The 21,764-nt window shown below is 37.1% G+C and overlaps 1 pseudogene; it reads left to right on the top strand.

Annotated features, from left to right (window-relative positions):
- The window catches only part of LOC141580801 (WW domain-binding protein 11 pseudogene), a 252,146-nt pseudogene that overhangs the window by 92,232 nt on the left and 138,150 nt on the right, over nt 1-21,764 (top strand).

Below are 21,764 nucleotides of genomic sequence, written 5' to 3'. Positions count from 1 at the left end.
AAGAGGGCATTTAAAACAAAAACAAAAACCAGGTTTGCTATTTTAAATGACATCAGATCCTTGGGAGCATTGTCTTCTGTCAGAAGCTGACGGGAAATGTCAGGAGGAGACAGTATGTAGAGGTGGTGTGAGAGGCTTGCAGAGGGTTGCAGGGCTTTTCAGATTGGTTGGTACGACTCTCTGCTGCCTCTGTTCTCCCCGTTTCAGTTTATCTGATCTGCTACTGATGGATCTTCGAAAAAACTCTGCAGTGATCATGTTATTCCCTATTTCAGGAATCATTAATGATTCCACATTATCTAGACGCAAACTCCCAATCTTTCAGAGTAATAAGGATGCCTTTTAAAGTTAAAAAAAGGAGAAGCACCTTATGTCCACATTAGAACTAATTCACTATACTTTTAAGTGCATTTGTATTGAAGTATTCACAACAAGATCCATGTACTTTAAATAAATAGTCCAGGTGGGAAAAAGTGTTTATTTTATCAGCTTATAATGCTTAGCTCACTTCTGAATTCCTGGACCCCGTACTAATCTTTGGTCTCCCTGGGTTCTATGAATCTTGGATCAGAAGTGGTACCCTGGAGGACTAGATCTAAGTATTGTCAGGATGTGTTCATTGCTCAGCAGTCTCTGATTCCATTGACTTTCCCAGGTAGGTGGCTTTCTAGGTATGTCCACTCTCCTGTCTTTGTGGAGCCCCCTGGACTATTCTCTGGCTTTCTTCCTCCCTCTTTTCTATATTTTCAATCATTTCTTCTTCATTGATACTTTCCTTGCAGACCCCAGATATACCAAAATATCAACTCACTTAGAATATCCCTGCAATCCTAAATATCCTCCCACTTTCTAATTAGCAGTTGCTCTATTTTCTTCCACCTAAAACCACACTCCTCTACGGGATGGTAAAACTCGGTTGTTGAATCCCATCTACACTCCAGTCTTCCAGCCCCTGCCTTTTGTTAGGCACTGATCATTTTATACTATTATACTCTATAGACTCTTGTCTCCAGTTATATTGATACAAAGTTTCAATTGCTGGTTAAGTGATCTTTACATTAGATGTAATAGATAAAAACTGTGTTAATGACAGATGCTGGCAAGGCAGAGTGTTAAACAAACAAAAAGCTTTAATGGTGATAAAGTTTGTAGGAGTAAATAAAAAGAGCTCCCTTGCTTTGTGGCTCTCCTCTGTTGGGTCTCTAGGGGTAGCCTTTTCCGCATGGGGCTGCGACAGCTTATTTTTATCTATGGTCTTTCTAAGCATTTTGTTTTTGGCATTCCAAAGATGACCCTCTAGGGAAGACTAAAACTGACTACTATCTAATAACTAGTTAAAAAAACAACTTTCTGAATTATTAGGCAGTATTTCTTATAATGCCATTTCATTTTGGTAAGAGAATAAAAGTGATGATAATTATTGTCCTTTAAAGTATAAATTCAACGTTGTCATCATTCCTGAAACATAGCTGGCACTCACTGTATGTTTATAAATTGTGGAATGGTGATTGATTGGCAGCAGTTCTCTAAATTCCTACTTGTTTATTCATATGTTGATTTGATTATTCAAGAAGTATTGAGTGCTCACTGTGTGACAGATGTTGAATCAAGCATTTAGGGGATAATAGTAAACATGCTAAACATGGTTATGGTCCTCAGAGGCCAACATTCTGGTGGTCGAGACAGATGACTGATAGGCCATTATCATGCAGTGAGGTGAGTGCTATGATGGACGAAGGGCAGAGACTCTGGGAATACTTGGAAAAGTCCCTTAACTTGGATGGGGATGATTGGGAGATCAAGAAAGGCTTCCTGGAAGAAGTAGTATCTATACTCAAATGTGGAAAAGGAGCAGAAAACTCCCATTTGGGTTTAATTAGGAATGGCAGTCTCCAAAGTGTTATTATGGCTTTGAGTCATAAGGGGATAGCATTGAATCTATAAATTACTTTGGGCAGTATGGCCATTTTCACAATTTTGATTCTTCCTAACCATGAGTATAGTTTTTTTCCATGCGTTTGTATCATGTTTTTTAGAGATACGGGTCTTGTTATGTTCCCCAGCGTGGTCTTGAACTCCTAGGCTCAAGGAATCCTCCCTCCTCAACCTCCCAAGTAGCTGGGGCTACAGGTGCATACCACTATGCCCGGCTTTCATGCTTTTTCTTGTCTCAGGACATCGTACCTATTTTCTCTGATTGTAATGACCCTTCCCCTGCTCCACCCCATGAGGAAGTTGTACTCCAAGACCTAGATCCAACTTCATTTCATCTTTATTTTTTCTGTATCACAGCTCCATTTGGGAAATTCATAAAAACTTCTTGCAGAATAATTTATTTCTAAGAATCAAATATCTTTCAACATGCCCTACACTAGTCATTTTCCTAGAAAAGAATGGAAATAGAGTTAGAAAATTCAAAAGGTAGAATGATAATAGAGATAGAAATAATTTAGTTCCACATGCACTCTCTCCAGATGTTGGAACTGAAATTCAGGAAGGTTCTGGGATTTCTCCCAACCTTAGACAGCTTTTAAGGTTATATCTGGGTCTTGAACTTTCTTTCTGAATATAGATCACACTATTCATCGTTTTCCTTGTGGGAACTGCCAGATCCTCCTTTTTGCTTCATGTGGTTCTGATGGGAATGACCTCACCCCTGGCTCCAAAGGTGCGTATGTGACCAAAATCTGGTCAGAGTAGTTCATCCTCCTATTGGTTCAGGAATGGACTTGGCACCCAAATTAGGTCAGTCAGAGTCACATGGAGGCTCTGATTGGAGCCCATGGGCAGAGGAGTTCTATTCATGCTGAGTCTATTCCGAGGGGAGAACGTGAGCCTGGAGGTTTCTGGTCCCATCTGGCAGAGACCATGCCGGAGAAGGAAGCACACACTGAATAAAGAAAGAGGGAGAGGGAGATACTGACCTTGGTAAGGGAGTTGAACTCTGATTTCTCAGCTACATGAGGCAATGAATTCTCGTTTTGCTTAAGTGAATTTGATTTGAATTTCTTTTCCATATAATAAGAGTTCTAACTTATATATCATGTCTTCTGATTTCAAGTCCTATTATAAAAATTTCTAGCATTTTTATGTATGTGAAAATGTTCATTTTTGCAAGAAGACACAATGCAACAGCATGTGTTTAACCCTGTGGATTCAAACATAACTTTGGAAGAACAAAGTAGCTTTAGTTTTTTTCAACCGAACCTGGCAAGTGGAGTTTACTTAAGTCATTCCTACATAGCTTTATTTAAAAAAAATGTTTTTTAATTCATTTTTTTGAGACAAGATCTCATTCTGTCACCCAGGTTGCAGTGCAGTGGTCTGATCACAGCTTACTGCAGCCTCAACCTCCTGGACTCAAGCAATCCTTCCACCCCAGCTGTCTGAGGAGCTGGGATCACAGGTGTGTGCCATTGCATTCTTACATTGTTTTCTATGGTAAGAATTATTTCATTCGTTTCTTCTGTTGATCTGTCTCACACTAGACTGTAAGCTTCCTGAGGATGAGGGCTACGTATTTCCCTTTAAAAAACCCTCCAGAAATCAGTTAAAACAATATTGATAGTGCCTAACACATGCTGAGTGTTCATTTGTGTGCCAGGCACAGATGCATATGTTTTACTTGTTTAATCCTCACAATAAACCTGGAACATACTATTTTATAGATGGAGAAATGATGTGTATAGCTCGTCAGCGGTAAAGCTGAGATTCAATCCTGTACAGTCAGTTTTTTAACCAGTGCTCTCCACTGCTTTCCTTGATTTATAGTTATGCTTTCTAATTACTTGTTATGAAAGAATAAATATCTCTGACACTGGGATTTGATACACATTTTACCCTTGGGGTAACTGAGTCAATAATGAGAAGAACTAGAACTGTGTCTCTCAACTTTTACTAAGCCACCCTTTCCATTATAAAATGCTGATTTATAAATTAAAAATACAGGAAAATATTTTTAATTTGAAGTTCCAGGTAAGATTTGGGGCTTATCAGTATAACTTATGTTTTCACAAAAGACTATCTTCTACATTAAAATATTTTAAAGGACTTTCTTCTTCTTTAATACATAAAAAAATAAAAATAATGAGAAAACCACCTAAAAAGTGCAAAAAACTTCTAAGCATTTCCCCAGAGAATGCAGAAAAGAATTAATGAGGGTGAGAGATAATCAGTTCTACATAAATATAGCAGGTGGCATTACTTATGTTGCTATATATCATGTTAATAACTTGAAAACAAGCTAAACTGAATATAAACTATTTCTTTTATTTGTAATTTAGAAAGCCTAGAATAAGGGGCTCTAAGACAAAGATAGGCCATGTTCTCCATGAAAGATTCCTGGAAACTGAAAAATAAGGTCTTTTAACATTTTGTGATATAACTGTTTTTCTTGGCTTAAGCGTAGGTTTTAAAAAATGGTGCTCATTGTTTTGCTTGTAGTTCTTTTATGCATGGACAACCGTGCTGATGATGCATTCAGTTTAGGAGAATTTTCCAATTGAAAAAGTGTTCTGGAGAAGTTTAAGCGCCATGAATCACCCAAACCTCATCTAAGTCTCGTGAAGGCAGAGGCTGTGAAAGGCAGTCACAGAGAGAAGACATATTGTAGTTGTGCTGCCTGATTCAACTAAATAGAAAAATATTTTGTAAAGACATGAGAGTTTCAGGAATCTGGCAGAGTGGTAAGGATAAATGTCACTTTCTGTCAGAAAGGCAAAAATGAGTGACCTGCTACTCACCTCCCTCCTCCTCATTTTCCCCCTCACTGAGGGGCAGACCTAGAATCCTAGTCTCCTTCTTATGTAAAATACAAACCCCAAATCTGTTGGTGACAAGACAGCGCTAGAAGTGTAATGGGGCAGACCCCCACTTTTCAATTATTTCCTAATGGCTTTTAGACATTCAAAATGGTTTTGATCAGGTGAATAAGTCAGTATGTTTTTCCATTGTGACGGAAGTAGATTGCTCACAATAATAATAGCTATAGCAGAAGCCTCAGCAGCAAATGTTTTCAGTTCAAAAGGATTGGCTGCCTCCATCCCTCCTGCCCAGGTGAGACCAGAAGTGTGGATGAGTAGAGCATTCCATCTGCCTGTCCTTTAAACTAGCATTTTATTCTGCATAGATATTTGTAGTATTTTGCAATTATTGAAACATGGCAAATGTGTCTGATGCCTGAGCCCTCTTCTTCCCAGTCTTACTAGCCCTTAATATTTCCTTAAAAAATATTCTTTTTCAAGTATTTGAAGTCTTTCCCTTCTCGTCTCCCTGAGTCCTTGCTCCACTGGGTGGGACTTTTCAGCCCAGGAAAGTAAATGGCATGAATGTTATGATGGCCTTCTAGAGTCTGGAAGCCCCAGGTCAGCAGTGGGAAGTATTTAGAGAGAGGCTTTGTTTGTCTGTCCAGCTTTCTCTGAATCCACTCCATTTCCAGTTTCAGGAAGGAAACTGTGGACAATGTGGACTGTTACATATGTGACCAGAAGATAAATTTGCAGTAATGTTTGGGTTTCTACCCCTTCCTCACTCTTTCCCTACCTCCAGGTAAGCAACCCTAATGGATGCTTTTCTAAAGTACCCAGTGAATTCCCCAGAGTTTGCAAGGTGTGTGTGTGTGTGTGTGTGTGTGTGCAGGGCTACTCTGTGTACTACATCACTAGGTAGGCTGATTTTGGGCTTTTGAAATCATTGTACCCAGCAGAGCCTTATCTCCTTAGAGTCACCTCATTTTAAGGCTGAGCAGCTGATGGACCAGCTAAAACGTAGAGGCTGTCATACTTTGCCATCTTTAGTTTGACAAACACTAGCTTTTTGTTTGTTGTTTTCATAGGGACTTTGTTTTTTTGCCTTTAATAACTTATTTGTCTATCACAGTCTGTTAATTCATAGCCAATAATTTGCTTGTTCCCCAAAGGATAAATAAACATTAAAGGTTAAAGTAAGGGCTGTAAGTTTGACTGGCTATAGGTAATCATTGGTCAGGTAAGTGCAGCTTCGAGTCTAATTAGGTAGTACCTAGGCTACCTACACCTACCTAGGTACACCACTAGAACAACTGTGTAGAATACAGAGATAGATAAACATCAGCCAATTACCCCCTGGTTGAGTGGTGGTTGTAGGCTGTGATTATAGGCAATACAAATGATGTCAAAACTGCTTCTCCATAAGGTCTCAGCTGATTCTCTTAACTTCTCCATTTTCTAGAATATATATTCAGCGCTAAATGGGGGTATGGCTGTACTACATATTGGATATGCAGTTATATTGCAAACTGAAAGCTAAATTTTCCTTTTCCAGCAAAAAAAAAATCACTACTGTCTCCAGATTGCACTACCAGCATGCCCCAACTGTGAAATGATTTAAGTGGTGATGGTTTAACTACACAGACTTCATTTACTCAGTTTTACATATGTCTGTTTTGCCTTCTCAGACAAACAAAACTTCTTCTACTTTCCTGTTCCCATTGTCTAGAGTGGGGCATACGCCCTGCCCTTAATAAATGATTCTTGAACAATGGTATGTTTTTAAGTTGCTATACATACAGCCAAGACACGTATTTTTTCTTTTGAGGTCTTGGTCCTTAGTAATACTCTAGCATGATGGATTATGAAACTAAGGCTCAGTAATGAAGTACTAATAAAGGGGAGGAGCAGAAAGAGGCAGGAGAGCCACAGCTTGCTTGGAAAATCATGGTATAACAGCAACTAACTCCAGTTATACTATTGACGAACTGTAACACCCAATCAATTTGCTTCCCCTTTAAGTCCTGCAGTTCCTCATTTAGGAATGAGGATAACCCCCTTCCTTATCTTACAGTGTGGTTGTAAGCACAAAGCTAGTGAAATAAGGCCTATGAAAACACTTCATAAAATGTGAAGTACACCACAAGTGAAATGGTTGTTATGATGATTATGATTGAAATACTCTCAGTGTAATTATTCTCAGACTCTCAACATGTACTGAGAGACACCCAGTGTATTTCTGACAAGAATTTGGAACAATTCAAAAGTTATTTCTATCCACACCTTTCCCCATTTCTCCTTACTAATATCTACTATTTTCCTCATCTATTCCATCTCTAAAGAAGTGAAACCCACATGAAGCTGTTTGTTCTCTTGAATAACAAGTGAACTAAGTGCCAGGATAAAAAAAAGTACAGTTGGTTCCCATTATTCAAGGTAGTTATGTTCTATAAATTCACTGCCAACACTGATTTAGTAAATAATGAACCCTTCCTCTTAGGAGAAATTCAGGGTTAGGTTCCCGAGAGCCTCTGGTCACACCACCTTTGTCAACCAATCAACATGTAATCTTGTTTCATGTGTATTTTGTTAGACACCTTTTAAAATATATATTGTTGGTTCACTAACGTTAAATTCATAGCCAATAGCACTACAACCCATTCCTAAATGAAGCTTACTGAAACAGGCATATTTTGTTTGTAAAGAACATCACAGCCTTCTTATGCTTAAAAATACTAGGCAATACTTCAGCAGCATGCTTGGGGCCATTTTAAATAGCAAAATCACTAATAAAAAGCACAACAACACACACACACACACACAAAAAAGGAAATCATAGACCATGAAAAGGATGCTTGTATATGTGAGCAAGCAGAAACAAGAAGGCAGAATGTTGCCTTGTTTGACCTCAGCTGGGATTGTGCATGTTTGGGACTCTGTTTCTGCCACTCTGCACATGTGCACAAATGATCACAAAAGTGCTACAAGTCCTGATTGTAGGATTACAAATAAATGTTAGTGAGTAGGTGAATTTGCAGATCATAAGGATTGACACCTATGGAGGGAAGAATTAGGACTTACTAGTGGAAACCCTAGGAGAGCAGTTTTCACATCGCTTCAAAAAAATTGTTTCCCTGTACTCATTATAATTGTCCAGCAAGAGAACAACAGGCTCGCCGGTGAGCCCCTATCATTGTATGTGTTCTAGGAGAAGGGGCATAATTTAAGTGGCTTTGTGAAAAGTATTCAAGTCCTGAGAGAAGGCCACAAGCTATGAGGTGAGCAATGATTGCAGAAAGAGTAGAAAAAAGCCAAATATAATTACCATCACTATTGATCATTCTTTAAAATCAATCCCCATTTTCTCACACCCAAAATGGAATTTCAATCAGGACAATACCTAGCATTAAAAAAAAAAAAAAAAAAAAGAGCAGAGCTCTTTTAACTGGGAATGTGCACATAAATGTCCTTTATTCTTGTAAGCTGTCAGATGTTGGAAGCTATAAGCAGCACTTAGTAGATTATAGAACAGTGAAGAGGAAAATACTAAGAGATAAGGAAAGGTCACTGAACTGGAAGAGTAAGTTCTTCAGTAAATCTTCAGAACATAAAAGACAGAAAGTTCTCTGGGAGGAAGTCACTTTCAGAAATGCATAACCAAAGCAGGAAGAGAGGATGCATCTTAGTGAAGGTTTGAAATACTCAGAGTGCTACATTTACAGGAAACAATCTGTGTCCCTTTATTTCCAAATAAAACAGAAAATGACACTCCCTCCTTCAAATAATACTACTTGTTTAATAACCGGGCACTTAATTAAGGCCACACAGAAACATTTGATGCTTAGGTTTAAAATGTATTTCCAGATGCCAGGTTAGGGAGGAGAGGCTATACCACCTTTTAATATCTCCCTCCCACCCTCCAGTTCCTGCAAAGAGGCAAAGGGAATTCTAGAACATTCACAGAGAGTTGACTTTTCGTTGTCGTTTTTTAAAGCAGAGCCAAATAAAGTAGCAATAAATTCCTTCGTTTTTATCCCAGTCTGGCTTCTCTTCTTGCATTGGATTTTGGATATGCTCCTGCAGGACTCATTCCCATTTGCTTTTGCTGGGATTTTACTGATTCTGGAGCAGTGGGGACTTGTCCCACATCCACTCATGGGGCTGGGCCGAGTTTCTGATTTCTCCCCTTCTTTTTCCACTCGTATCTCTGGGCAGACAGCCAGCAGTTATGCAGAGTCTGTGAGGTTAAGGGCTTTTTGTTTTTAAATTTCATATGTGGGGCTGGGCATGGTTGCTCATGCCTGTAATTCTAGCACTTTGGGAGTCCAAGGTGAGTGGATCACCTGAGGTCAGGAGTTCAAGACCAGCCAGGCCAACATGGTGAAACCCTATCTCTACCAAAACTACAAAAATTTGCTGAGCGTAGTGGTTCCTTAGCTACTCGGAAGGCTGAGGCAGGAGAATCGCTTGAACCCATGAGGCAAAGATTGCAGTGAGCTGAGATAGTGCCACTGTACTTCAGGCTGGGCAACAGAGTGAGATTCTGTCCCCCCCCAAAAAAAAAAATTTTGTAGGTGGGCGATACCTTTATTATCTATCCCAGAAGGATAGTCAAGCCTCTATTAGCAGACACTCTGGACTAGTCTTCTCCAGCCGTCAACAATCTTTCCTAATTCAGATGCTTCTGGGCTGTTTGGTTCAGCTTCTATTCAACTCTTTGCCTTAAAATTCTGTTCATTTCTGGAAGTCGAGCTTTCTTTTTCTTGCTTTCAAGCCTAGCTATATATTAAGGGAAATACATATTTTTATATAGAATTTTGACATATTTAGAGTACGAACTGGGATGGTTTCTTGCTCCTGCCCAATCTGCCATACTGAACAGAAGTAGGCAAACAGCACTCCTCAAGCCAAATGGTTAATTCCAAAAAATTCAAACTTTAAAAAGTTGAAGAAATGGTTCAATGACTATCCAATACCCTTCATCTAGATTCACCAATGGTTAACATGTTGCCACATTTGTTCTGTCTCTCACTATGCTTATATTTTGCTGAACAATGTGAAATTTAGTGGTAGATATCACAGCACAAAACTACTTCAGCACAAAATCTGCCAAGAATAAGGACATTCCCCTTCACAATCACAATACTGTTGTCACAAAAATTGACAATAATTCCATGTAATCTAATGCAGCCTATCTTCTGATGTCCCCCAAAGACCTTTCATAGCTTTTTAAAAAGGAACCTAGGGTTCAATTAAAGTTCTCACATTGCATTTAATCATTATGTCACTAATCTAAGTTTCTAAAACAATACTTGCATATTTTTATGTGTTTCATAACACTGTCTTTTTTTTTTTAAATTCTTGTAGAATGTTCCACATTCCAACATTGTTTGATTGGTTCCTGATGATGAGATTTTTTTTCAATGATGTAAAAATATATATATATACAGATATACATATATGTAAAAATATATATATATACGTATATATACAGATATATGTATATGCATATACATATATTAGAAAAATTACAATTTTAACTATTTTAAAGTTTATAGTTCACTAGCATTACGTACATTCACACTGTTGTGCAACCATCATCATTATCTATCTTCAGAAATTTTTTCTCATCAAATTAAAACTCTGCAATCATTAAACAATAACTCCCCAGTTCATCCTCCCCCATTCCCTGGTAATCACCATTCTACTTTCTGTCTCTGTGGTTTCTACTAGGGAAACTGGTCCCATACTGGTCCCTAGAAGTAGAAACCGTAGGGACAGAAAGTAGAATGGTGATTATCAGGGAATGGGGGAGGACAAACTGGGATCGTAAGTGGAATCATACAATATGTATGTAAGTGAATCATATAATATTTGTCCTTCATGTCTGGCTTATTTCCCATTGATGTCTTCAATGTTTATCTGATGCCATTCAATGATGACACTGATGTCTTCAATGTTCATGCACTTTAAAGTATGTGTCCGAACTTTATTCTTATTAAAACTTAATATTATTCCAGTGGATGGTTGTTTCCATCTTTTGGCTATTGTAAATAATGTTGTGATGAACAATGGTATACAAATGTCTGTTTGAGTCCCTGAAATTTAATTTTCATGATTAAATTTCAGTTTGTTTTTTTCTCAAATAGTGCATAGGTAAGGTTGTATACTTCTTGTTGCATCAAAGTAACATTAGGTAGTATATAATGTCATTTTTTCTCTGTTAATGTTGCTGACTTTGACCACTTGGCTAAGGTGTGGCTGCCATATCTCTTTATAAAAATGCCTTTGTCTTTTTGTAATTAGAAAGTGATGTATGGGGTAATACTTTGAGATGGGTATGTATAATTTTTCAAAAACTATTCACTCATTAATTTTAATATTTATTAATAATTCTTAGCAGAATCAATTATTATATTGGTGGTTAGAGATGTGTGGCATTGCCTCTGAGGCCTCTGTTCTGTTCCATTGGTGTATATCTTTGTTTTGGTACCAGTACCATGCTGTTTTGATCACTGTAGCCTTGTAGTATAGTTTGAAGTCAGGTAGCATGTTGCCTTCAGCTTTGTTCTTTTTGCCTACAATTGACTTGGCTATGTGGGCTCTCTTTTGGTTCCATATGAAGTTTAAAGTCTTTTTTTCCCAGTTTTGTGAAGAAGGTCATTGGTAGCTTGATGGGGATAGCACTGAATCTATAAATTACTTTGGGCAGTATGGCCATTTTCATGATATTGATTCTTCCTAACCATGAGCATGGAATGTTTCTCCATCTGTTTGTGTCCTCTCTTATTTCATTGAGCAGTAGTTTGTAGTTCACCTTGAAGAGGTCCTTTATATCCTTTGTTAGTTGTATTCCTAAGTATTTTATTCTCTTTGTAGCAATTGTGAATGGCAGTTTGTTTTTGATTTGGCTCTCTTTAAGTCTGTTATTGGTGTATAGGAATGCCCGTAATTTTTGCACATTGATTTTGTATCCTGAGACTTTGCTGAAGCTGCTTACCAGTTTCAGGAGATTTGGGGCCAAGATGATAGGGTCTCCTAAATATACAATCATGTCATCTGCAAATAGAGACAATTTGACTGCCTCTTTTCCTAATTGAATACGCTTTATTTCTTTTTCTTGCCTGATTGCTCTGGCCAGAACTTCCAATACTATATTGAATAGGAGTGGTGAGAGAGGGCATCATTGTCTAGTGCCAGATTTCAAAGGGATTGCTTCCAGTTTTTGCCCATTCAGTATGATATTGGCTGTAGGTTTGTCATAAATAGCTTTTATTATTTTGAGATAAAGGGCTGTTGAATTTTGTTGAAGGCCTTCTCTGCATCTATTGAGATAATCATGTGGTTTTTGTCTTTGGTTCTGTTATGTGGTGAATTACATTTATAGACTTGCATATGTTGAACCAGCCTTGCCTCCCTGGGATGAAGCCTACTTGATCATGATGGATAAGCTTTTTGATGTGCTTTTGCAATCGGTTTAGTAGTATTTTATTGAAGATTTTTGCATCTATGTTCATCATGGATATTGGCCTGAAGTTTTCTTTTCTTGTTGAGTCTCTGCTGGGTTTTGGTATCAGGATGATGTTGGTCTCATAAAATGATTTGAGAAGGATTACCTCTTTTTGGATTGTTTGGAATAGTTTCAGAAGGAGTGGTACCAGCTCCTCTTTGTGTGTCTGGTAGAATTCGGCTGTGAACCCATCTGGACCTGGGCTTTTTTTGCTTGGCAAGCTATTAATTGCTGCCTCAACATCTTCCCTTGTTATTGGTCTATTCAGGGTTTCGACTTCTTCCTGGTTTAGGCTTGGGAGGGTGTAAGTGTCCAGGAATTTATCCATTTCTTCCAGGTTTACTGGCTTATATGCATATAGTGGTTTGTAGTAATCTCTGATGGCAGTTTGTATTTCTGTGGACTCTGTGGTGTTATCTCCCTTATCAATTTTTATTACATCTATTTGATTCTTCTCTCTTTTCTTTTTTATTAATCTGGCTAATGGTCTATTTTGTTGATCTTTCCGAAAAACCAGCTCCTGGATTTACTGTTTTTTTGAAGGGTTTTTTGTCTGTGTGTGTCTCTATCTCCTTCAGTTCTGCTCTGATCTTAGTTCTTTCTTGTCTTCTGTGAGCTTTTGAGTTTTTTGATCTTGCTCCTCTAGCTCTTTCAATTTTGACAATAGGGTGTCGATTTTAGATCTCTCCTTCTCATGTGGGCATTTATTACTATAAATTTTCCTCTAGACAGTGCTTTAAATGTGTCCCAGAGATTCTGGTATGTTGTTTCTTTGTTCTCGTTGGTTTAGAAGAACATCTTTATTTCTGCCTTCATTTCATTGTTTATCCAGTCAACATTCAAGAGTCAGTTGTTCAGTTTCCATAAAGCTGTGAGGTTCTGAGTTAGTTTCTGAATTCTGAGTTCTAATTTGATTGCACTGTGGTCTGAGAGACTGTATGTTATGATTTTGGTTCTTTTACATATGCTCAGGAGTGATTTGCTTCCAATTATGTGGACAATTTTAGAGTAGGTGTGATGTGGTGCTGAGAAGAATGTATTTCTGGTTCTCTAAAAGATCAGTAAAGTAATAAGATTGACAAAAAACAAGGGAGAAGAGCCAAATTATCAGTATCAGGAATGAAACAGAGGATATTATAGAGACCATGAGGACATCAACAGAGTTAAAAGGGAGTACACCAACAACATGACACAAATACATTGATAACATGCATGAATCAGACCAATTCCTTGAAAATAAAAACTGCCACATTTTACCCTATTTGCTCTTACCACTCTTATTCAATATAATACTGGCCAGTACAAAAAATAAAAAAAGAAAAAAAAAAAGAAAAAGTCAAACATACAGTTCAGAGAGGGATAAGTAAAAGCAGCCCTACTTGCACATAACACGATTATCTCAGTAGAAAATACCAAGGAATCTAAAAACATTCCTGGTAATAATAAGTGAGGTCACAGGACACTAGATAAACATGCAAAAATCAGTTGCATTAATATTGCTAAATAGAAACTATGAACATATGGACACCTGAGTTAAACATGCAATACTATTTACAATCACTCAATACAACATAATATACATAACATAATAAACATAATAATGTGACAGAGTTACATAAAGTAACTCTTTCAAAACATGCACAGGACTTGTATCCTGAAAACTACAAAGTGCTGATAAAAGAAATTGATGCAGGATTTTTTTGCTTCTTAGCTAAATCCAGGTTCTTGTCTCACTACCAGGAAAAATTAGGCATGCAGACACATGGAAGAGTGAGGAGGGAGAAACCACTCCTCCCGCACAAAAGGTGTGAATTCCTGCTGGCTCCAGCCCATTCCCCCAGTGCCTTTGGGGCATGCCTGGACAAGCACCCTGTGCAGGTTCCCCTATCTGCACAAAGCATCTGGTGTAGAGACTGGTGGGCTGGGTTGGGGATTCTCTAGGGACCTTTGACTATTTGCCTAGGAATTTGGCTGTGTCATGCCTCTATAAAGATTAAAGATCTAAATAAATGGAGAGATAGACTGTGTTTACAGATTGGAAGATTCAACATAGTACAGATGTCAGTTCTCCCTAATGTGATATACATGTTTAATGCAATCCCAATTAAAATCTCAGCCAGAATTTTTTTGTAGATATGGACATGATTATTCTAATATTTATGTGGAAATGAAAATAAATTAGAATAGCTAAAATTTTTGAAAAACAAGGATAAGAGGAGAGGAATCATTCTACAAAATTTTAATACTTATTATAGGGCAATAGTAGTAAATAATCTGGGTTCAGGAACAGGTAAACTAATGGAGTTAACTCAGAAATAGACCCACAAATATGCTCATTTGGTTTTTGGCAAATGTGCAAAAGTAATTTAATGGTGCTGATACAATAGCATATCCATAGGCAAAAACTGAACCTTGACCTAAATTTCAGACCTGATACAAAAATAAGCTAATAGTGCATCACAGGCTTAAATGTAAAATATAAAACTATAAAACTCTTAGGAAAATTACAGGAGAAACTCTTCAATATCTAGGCTTAGAAAAAGAGTTACCACACTTCACATCAAAAGCACAATCCAAAAAGGAAAAATTGATGTTAGACTTCATCAAAATTAAAAACTTTTTTTTCCTGCAAAAGACCCTTTTAAGGGAATGAAAAGACAAGGTACAGAATAGAAGGAAATATTTGGAAACCATATTTCTAACAAATAACTAATATCTGGAATGTATAAAGAACTCTGAAAACTCAACAAAATTTTAAAAAACATTAAAAATCTAACCCAATAAAATGGGGAAAAGATGTGAAGAGACATTTCACAGAAGAGGATGCACAGATGATAAGTAGGTACACAAATATTCAACATCATTCGCCATTAAGGACATGCAAATTGAACCCACAATGAGATATCACTACTCAATCAAATGCTTTCAAGGCTGTAAAAAACTGGATTATATACATTGGTCAGTGGAAATATAAAAACAGTTGGTAGTTTTTTTTTAAAAAAAAAAAAAACTATGCAACAATCCTATGACTCAGTCATTGCACTCCTAGGCATTCATCCCAAGTCGTGTAAACTTATGTCCACACCAAAATCTATACACAGATGTTTATAGTAGCTTTATTCATAATAACCCCAAACTGGAAACAACCCAGATATTCTTTAATTGGTGAATGTTTAAACACACTTTGGTACATCCATGCCATAGAATGAACTATTGGTATAGGTAAAAACTTAGATAAATCTCCAAAGAATTATGCCGAGTGAAAAAAGCCCATCCTAAAAGACTACATACTGTATGGATCTGTTTATATAATAGTCTTGAAATGAAAAAATTTTAGAAATGAGAAGACATACATGTGCAGCCAAACATCATAGAAAAAAGCTGGACATCACTGATCATTAGAGAAATACAAATCTAAACCACAATGAGATACCATCTCATACCAGTCAAAATGTCTATTATTAAAAAGTCAGAAAATAACATGCTGTTGAGGTTTTAGAGAAAAAGGAACACTTATATACTGTTGGTAGGAGTGTAAATTAGTTCAAACATTGTAGAAGACAGTGTGGCAATCCCTCAAAGACCTAAAGACAGAAATACCATTAGACACAGCAATTCCATTACTGGGTATATATCCAAAGGAATATAAGTCATTCTATTATAAAGATACATGCATGGCTATGTTCATTGCAACACTATTCACAATTGCAAAGACATGGAATCAACCTAAATGCCCATCAGTCATGACTAGATAAAGAAAATGTGGTACATAACCATCATGGAATACAATGTAACCATAAAAAAGGGATGACATCATGTCCTTTGCAGGGCATGGTGGCACTGGAGGACATTATCCTTAGCAAACTAACACAGAAACAGAAAACCAAGCACTGCATGTTTTCACTTACAAATATGAGCCAAATGATGAGAACTCATGGACACACAGAAAGGAATAACACACACTGGGGCCTATTGGAAGGTGGGAGGAGGGAGAGGATCAGGAAAAATAACTAATGAATACTAGGCTTAATACCTGGGTGATGATGTAACCTGTATAACAAACCCCCAGGACACAAGCTTACCTATATAACAAACCTGCAGATGTACCCTCGAACTTAAAATAAATGTTAAAACCATTATAGAAATGGAGAACAGATCAAGGGTTGCCAAAAGTTAAGGCAGGTTTGGAGGTGGGGTGAGAAAGGGGAAAGAAGGGAAGTGGGTGTGGTCATGAGGAGTTCTTGCAGTGATGAAAATATTCTGTTTTGACTGTATCAATGTCCTGTCCTGTCAGCATCCTGTCATTCCATACTATTGTTTTGTAAGATGTTGCCATTGGGGGAAACTGGATAAAGGGTACATGGGATCTCTTTTATTTTTCACAACTGTTTGTGAATGTATAATAGTCTCAATATAAAAAGTTCAATTAAGAATTTATGTCCTCAGGTCCCACTCCCAAAGATTCTGATTAAGCCAGTCAAAGAACCTATGAACCTGTATTTCCAATAACACCATATACAATTGTAATGCAAAGGCCATGGAACACACCCTGTGAAACCCTATTCTATGCCATTTCAACAGAAACAGACAAGGAGTGTCCTTCTGATATTTCCAGTTCAAATTTAGTATCTCAAGATAACTGTTTTTTAATTTTTGCTTTATATTTGTATTCTTTTTCCATTACAGTGAAAATCTATATTCCTCATAACATTAATGGATTTCCTTATTTGTTCAGTCCCACAATACACATACAATGATTTGAAAGTTAAAATACCAATATTATTCTAACAATAAATCCAAGAACTAAAGCATATGGTTGCTTTACAATCCTTAGACCATATCTCACAAAAATCAGTGGTTAGAATATTATGTTCAAAAGCTACTTGAATGGATTCTTTTTTCTTTGAGGTTATTTTTCCTGACGTCTCTTGCCCCTACCCTATTACAGTTTACCAAATTTGTTAGTTTCTGGTTTACAATTCTTTCTTTTTGGCAAAACCAATAATTTTATATATCCTTATGTTTTCCTTTTTCGCTACACAAAATGAAACCTACTATATTCTTTTTCATCTTGCTTTTTGAACTTAAAAATATAAGCTGAAAAAATCATTCCATTTTAGTTTATAGAAAGAGCAACTCTTAATAAATATTTGCCAATTACAGTCTGACTACATATTGTCATTCAGGGACTAAAAGCAAAAACAACAAATAAGCAAACCAACAAAAAATCCAGAAGGATCAAATCCAAATATTCGGCATTGGAACTCAGCTATATGTGTTTATCCTCTTCTCTATTCTATGAAAATTTTAACGCAGCTAACATCGTGAGATAAATTGTAAGCAAAAGGCAGGGCCATCTAAACTATGGGGTATCTTTTGCTGATAAAAGCTTTCATTTTAAAGCTAATGAGTTTTATATTGTTTGAGTTTCATTTTTTTTTTTTTTTAAAGATGCTAGTCATTTTTCTCTTCAAAGGGTTCAGGCATATTCTTCAAATTTTTTTTTAGCCTACCATAGATTAAATTTTGTTTTTGTTTAACTCACATCTTTGGGAGTATCTATTTCTGAACAGTGAAATTTTCCGCTCATTCTGAACTCTAGGGCTATCTCAAAACTTTTCATGGCTGGTTTGCCTATCCTGGAGACTCTTTAGGCAAAACTGCTTCATACAAGCCTCTCCAAGTAGCAGACCTCCTGGGAAAACATAAAGTTGCTCACAGTTGGGGTGGCTAGAAAAGTAAATGATGAAACTTGTGTAGAATCAGTTTTGCATGGGCTTGCTTTGTCTCAACTTTAAAAGCAGAAGAGCCAGAATTTACCACTTGAATGCAATATGTGTCTCAATTAATAGGAATATACTAATTTATTATAGTTGCTTAAAATACCCTGGGCAGAGCAAGGAAATGTATTAAAACATCTATAATTGCATCTTTAATTGAATTTAGGGACATAAACAAATAATTTGATAAGACAGTAAAAATCAGGAATGTCACTCTATCTTGAACATCACTTGGTCAATTACAGGACTTTGCTATTTATGTAACATGATTATGTTACACTTGTACAGCCCAAATACAATTCTGTCAATTTACTTTGAGTAAATGTTCATAAATATATACAGTAGTTTAACAATTAGATTCAGGGAACTAGTAGCTGTTTTATATTGATAATCAATACAAACTTCTATTTATTTCATATTTTGATTCTTTCCTACGTTAGTACAGCTAACTTCAGATATATTTTGGAGCTAAAATTTACAGCAGCACATTTAAGTTGTGCAAGTTTGTCCAACTACAGTCAGAAAAAGGCATTTATTTAGCAGGCATTTAAGTTACCCATAAAGCAGTAATGTGAGTGTGTGTGTGTGTGTGTGTGTGTGTGTGTGTGTGTGTGTGTTTGTGTGTGTGTGTTTAGCCAAGAGCAGATGGACTAATAGTAATAACAACATTTATTAAACTCTTGCATTAAATGCATTATGTTTAAAATCTCATTTAACCTTATTTTTCTGCTGAGCAAACAGGCTTAGAGAGGTTAAATAACTTGTCCAAGAAGTTGGACATGTCTTAACGTTAACAGCTTGTAAGAGGTAGTACTGAGGTTCCAAATGCCTGAAAACAGCAAACACTCTGAGAGCCCCAGACAGGTCAGGTTGATGACTCTAGAATAGATATTCTCTACTCTTTACGATGTTCATTACCATTATGCAATTTCAAAGGATAATTGTTTCCTAGAAATGTTAGCATATAAATATAGCTGGTTCTGAGGAGCAAGCTTTGAGAGATCCAATCTCAATACATCATATAGCTCATTTTCCCTGACCAAACATGGAAGAAGAGACCATTAAAATAACATGCTTTATAGGAAAGCCAACCAACAAAAAGCCGAGGCAATTCTTCTCCATCTTTTTTTACTAGAAGACTTCTCTAAAGTAAAAGATCTACATATTTTAGGCAGGATGTTGTTATTTTCTCCTATTACACTGTCCTTATTACCATTGCAGTTACATTGCAATAACTGTGGTAGTTACTATAATGTACTGTTTAAGTCATACCCTCTTGCTCTTGTGTTACAACACTATTTGATTAAGAAAATGAATGGATATAAAGTAGAAACTGTGCCCAGTACAATGTCTGTGACACACACATAAAAAGATATCTCCATTGGGCTGGAGCATGTGCTTGGGGAATGGAAGAATGGACTCCATTGGTAACAAGGATAGCCAGGCAGATAAAAGTTTTTCAAGGAGTATGATGACAGGCGGCAGGTATGGGCAGCAGATAACACTTCTGAAAGTTGGGCTCTGTCAGGGTAGTTCATAAAGGGGGCATAAGTAAGCTAGACAGAGTATAACGTCCACAAGTTTTGAAGCAAGAGACAACAGACTTAGAATCATTGATTTACTTATTGATTCATTAAGCATTTATTAAGTACCTTCTATGAGACAGCCACTATGCTAGGCGGTGTAAGATGAATAAAACATAGCCTCTTCCTTACAACCTAGCAATAGAAGCAAAATCTGAACAATTACAATATAATGGGTTGTGTAAAACAGACTTAAACAAAAAATTTTATGAATCCAAGGAAAGTAAATGAATAAAACATGCTGGGAAGTCTTCACAAATTTAGGCAAATGAGGCAAAAGTTGCATGTTCCTTGAGAGGTTCATAGAATTTGGCCAAGTTGAGAAGAAGGAAAAGTGTTATAGATACAGGAATTGCTTATAAAAGAGGATGAAGGGATGAAAAAGCATCTTGTATTTGGAGAATGGTAACTAATTCTAAGAGTTTAGAGTGTAGCATGTGTAGTGGAAGTGAATAGATATTTGAATGTAATGATAACAAGATGGATGTTCATAAAAGACTTTGAATACCATCCTCCAGCTGGCAGGGAGCCACTGAAACTTTCCATCATGGGATTGGCATTTGCTGGACATGCAGTTACCGTGAAACTAATCACAATAAAGCTTCAGGGCCTGTCACTTGCATAGACCCTTCTATGACCCTGGAAAGATCCCAAGCAATGTGTTCCTGTGGTCATGTATCTTTCCAAAATTTGTAAAAATAAGGTATAAAAAATCCTTTACTTTACAGAAGCTCTTCAAATTGGATAATATTCAACCTTCTCAAAACTTGGATATTCTCTTGGCATGATCTTTAAGAAAGCTGTCCTTGACAATGGGATGGAGGATGGTATAGAGGGGGAAGAGGCTGGTTGGAGGCTCTTATAAATGCCTCAGAGATAATCAGAACTGAACTAGAGATGATTATGAGAGGGAGAAGGTTCTTAGGGAGAATCAACAGGATTTATGAAAGATGGATACAGGAACCAAGTAGGTGGAAAGAGTTCTTGGAAGACTCATATTTTTAGTGGGTGCCTGGAAGGATGGTGTTACCATAACTATAAACTGGAATATATGTTTGAAGGCTGAAAAACACTGAACTGTCTTTGGTAGGGGAGATGATCATGACGGAAGAGTGGACAACAGTGTTAAATACTTAAAAAAGAGATGGATTAAAAGGTTAACTAAGGATTGTCTATTGAATTTGGTGATAAGGAAGTCACTGGTTACCTTAAGAGAAACAAAGACCAGGTGCATTGGGTGATGTTGATAGAACTCAGTTTGTATCAGGAAGCAGATTATAGCATTCTCTTGCACTCCTTGCCACCTTCCTGAGTTCAAGGGCAGAACTTTGGGGAAAGGGTGAGGGATTATCTATCAAATGAAAGGATCCAGTGCAACTGAGGAGAAGGACACTCAGTCTGTAAGAAAAGGGATTCAGGCACAGGGAAATGAAAAGCCACTCTGTAGTGGAGCGTGGGAACAAGGGCATGTTGGGATCAAAGCCCAGTTGCTCAGACACAAGGTGCTGGAAGGACTAGAAGTTAGGCTGCACTGACACCAAAGCACTCCAGCATTGCCACAGCGTGCTCCCAATTCGCAGGGTGAATATGAGGTTGTCCTTAGATTCCAGGGCATGGCCAGGCCTGCAGTTTCTGAGCAAGCGAGCTCAGCAATTCAGCAGGCAAGATGAGGGGATCAGGAAGAGCATAATAGGAAGAAAGAATTTATGGTGGTGGAAGGGATGCAAATCAGCTCCTCTCTCCTTGATGATCTGGAATCCAAAGTCAGCATTTCCTAAACTCAGAGGGGAGATTCAGGCCCATTGCCCTTTATTTCTAACAATAGTATCATAGTCTTTTGAATTTATCATGTGATCATATGGAGGTATCAGGGAGGAAAAACTCGTGATTTTACTATAAAAATTCCTAAGGGGAATCAAGAAAGACACAGTATAGGTTTGGGACTATTCACTAAAGTACTCATAGCAGCAAAAACCAAAAGAAACACAGCTGGAATCATTTGATGAATTGCAGGCAAACTGCAAGATTGAATTCAGTCAAGATAATTGGTTTTTAAGTATGTCCTTTTCTCTTTCTCCTATTTGATATTATTAACATAAAGTCCTTTTAAATGTCAATAATTTAAATGTAATTTAATTTCTTTAGT

The sequence above is a fragment of the Saimiri boliviensis genome, chromosome 13 (genome assembly GCF_048565385.1).
Source record: "Saimiri boliviensis isolate mSaiBol1 chromosome 13, mSaiBol1.pri, whole genome shotgun sequence".
NCBI classification, from domain to species: domain Eukaryota; kingdom Metazoa; phylum Chordata; class Mammalia; order Primates; family Cebidae; genus Saimiri; species Saimiri boliviensis.
This window is presented reverse-complemented; position numbering and strand designations above follow the sequence as displayed.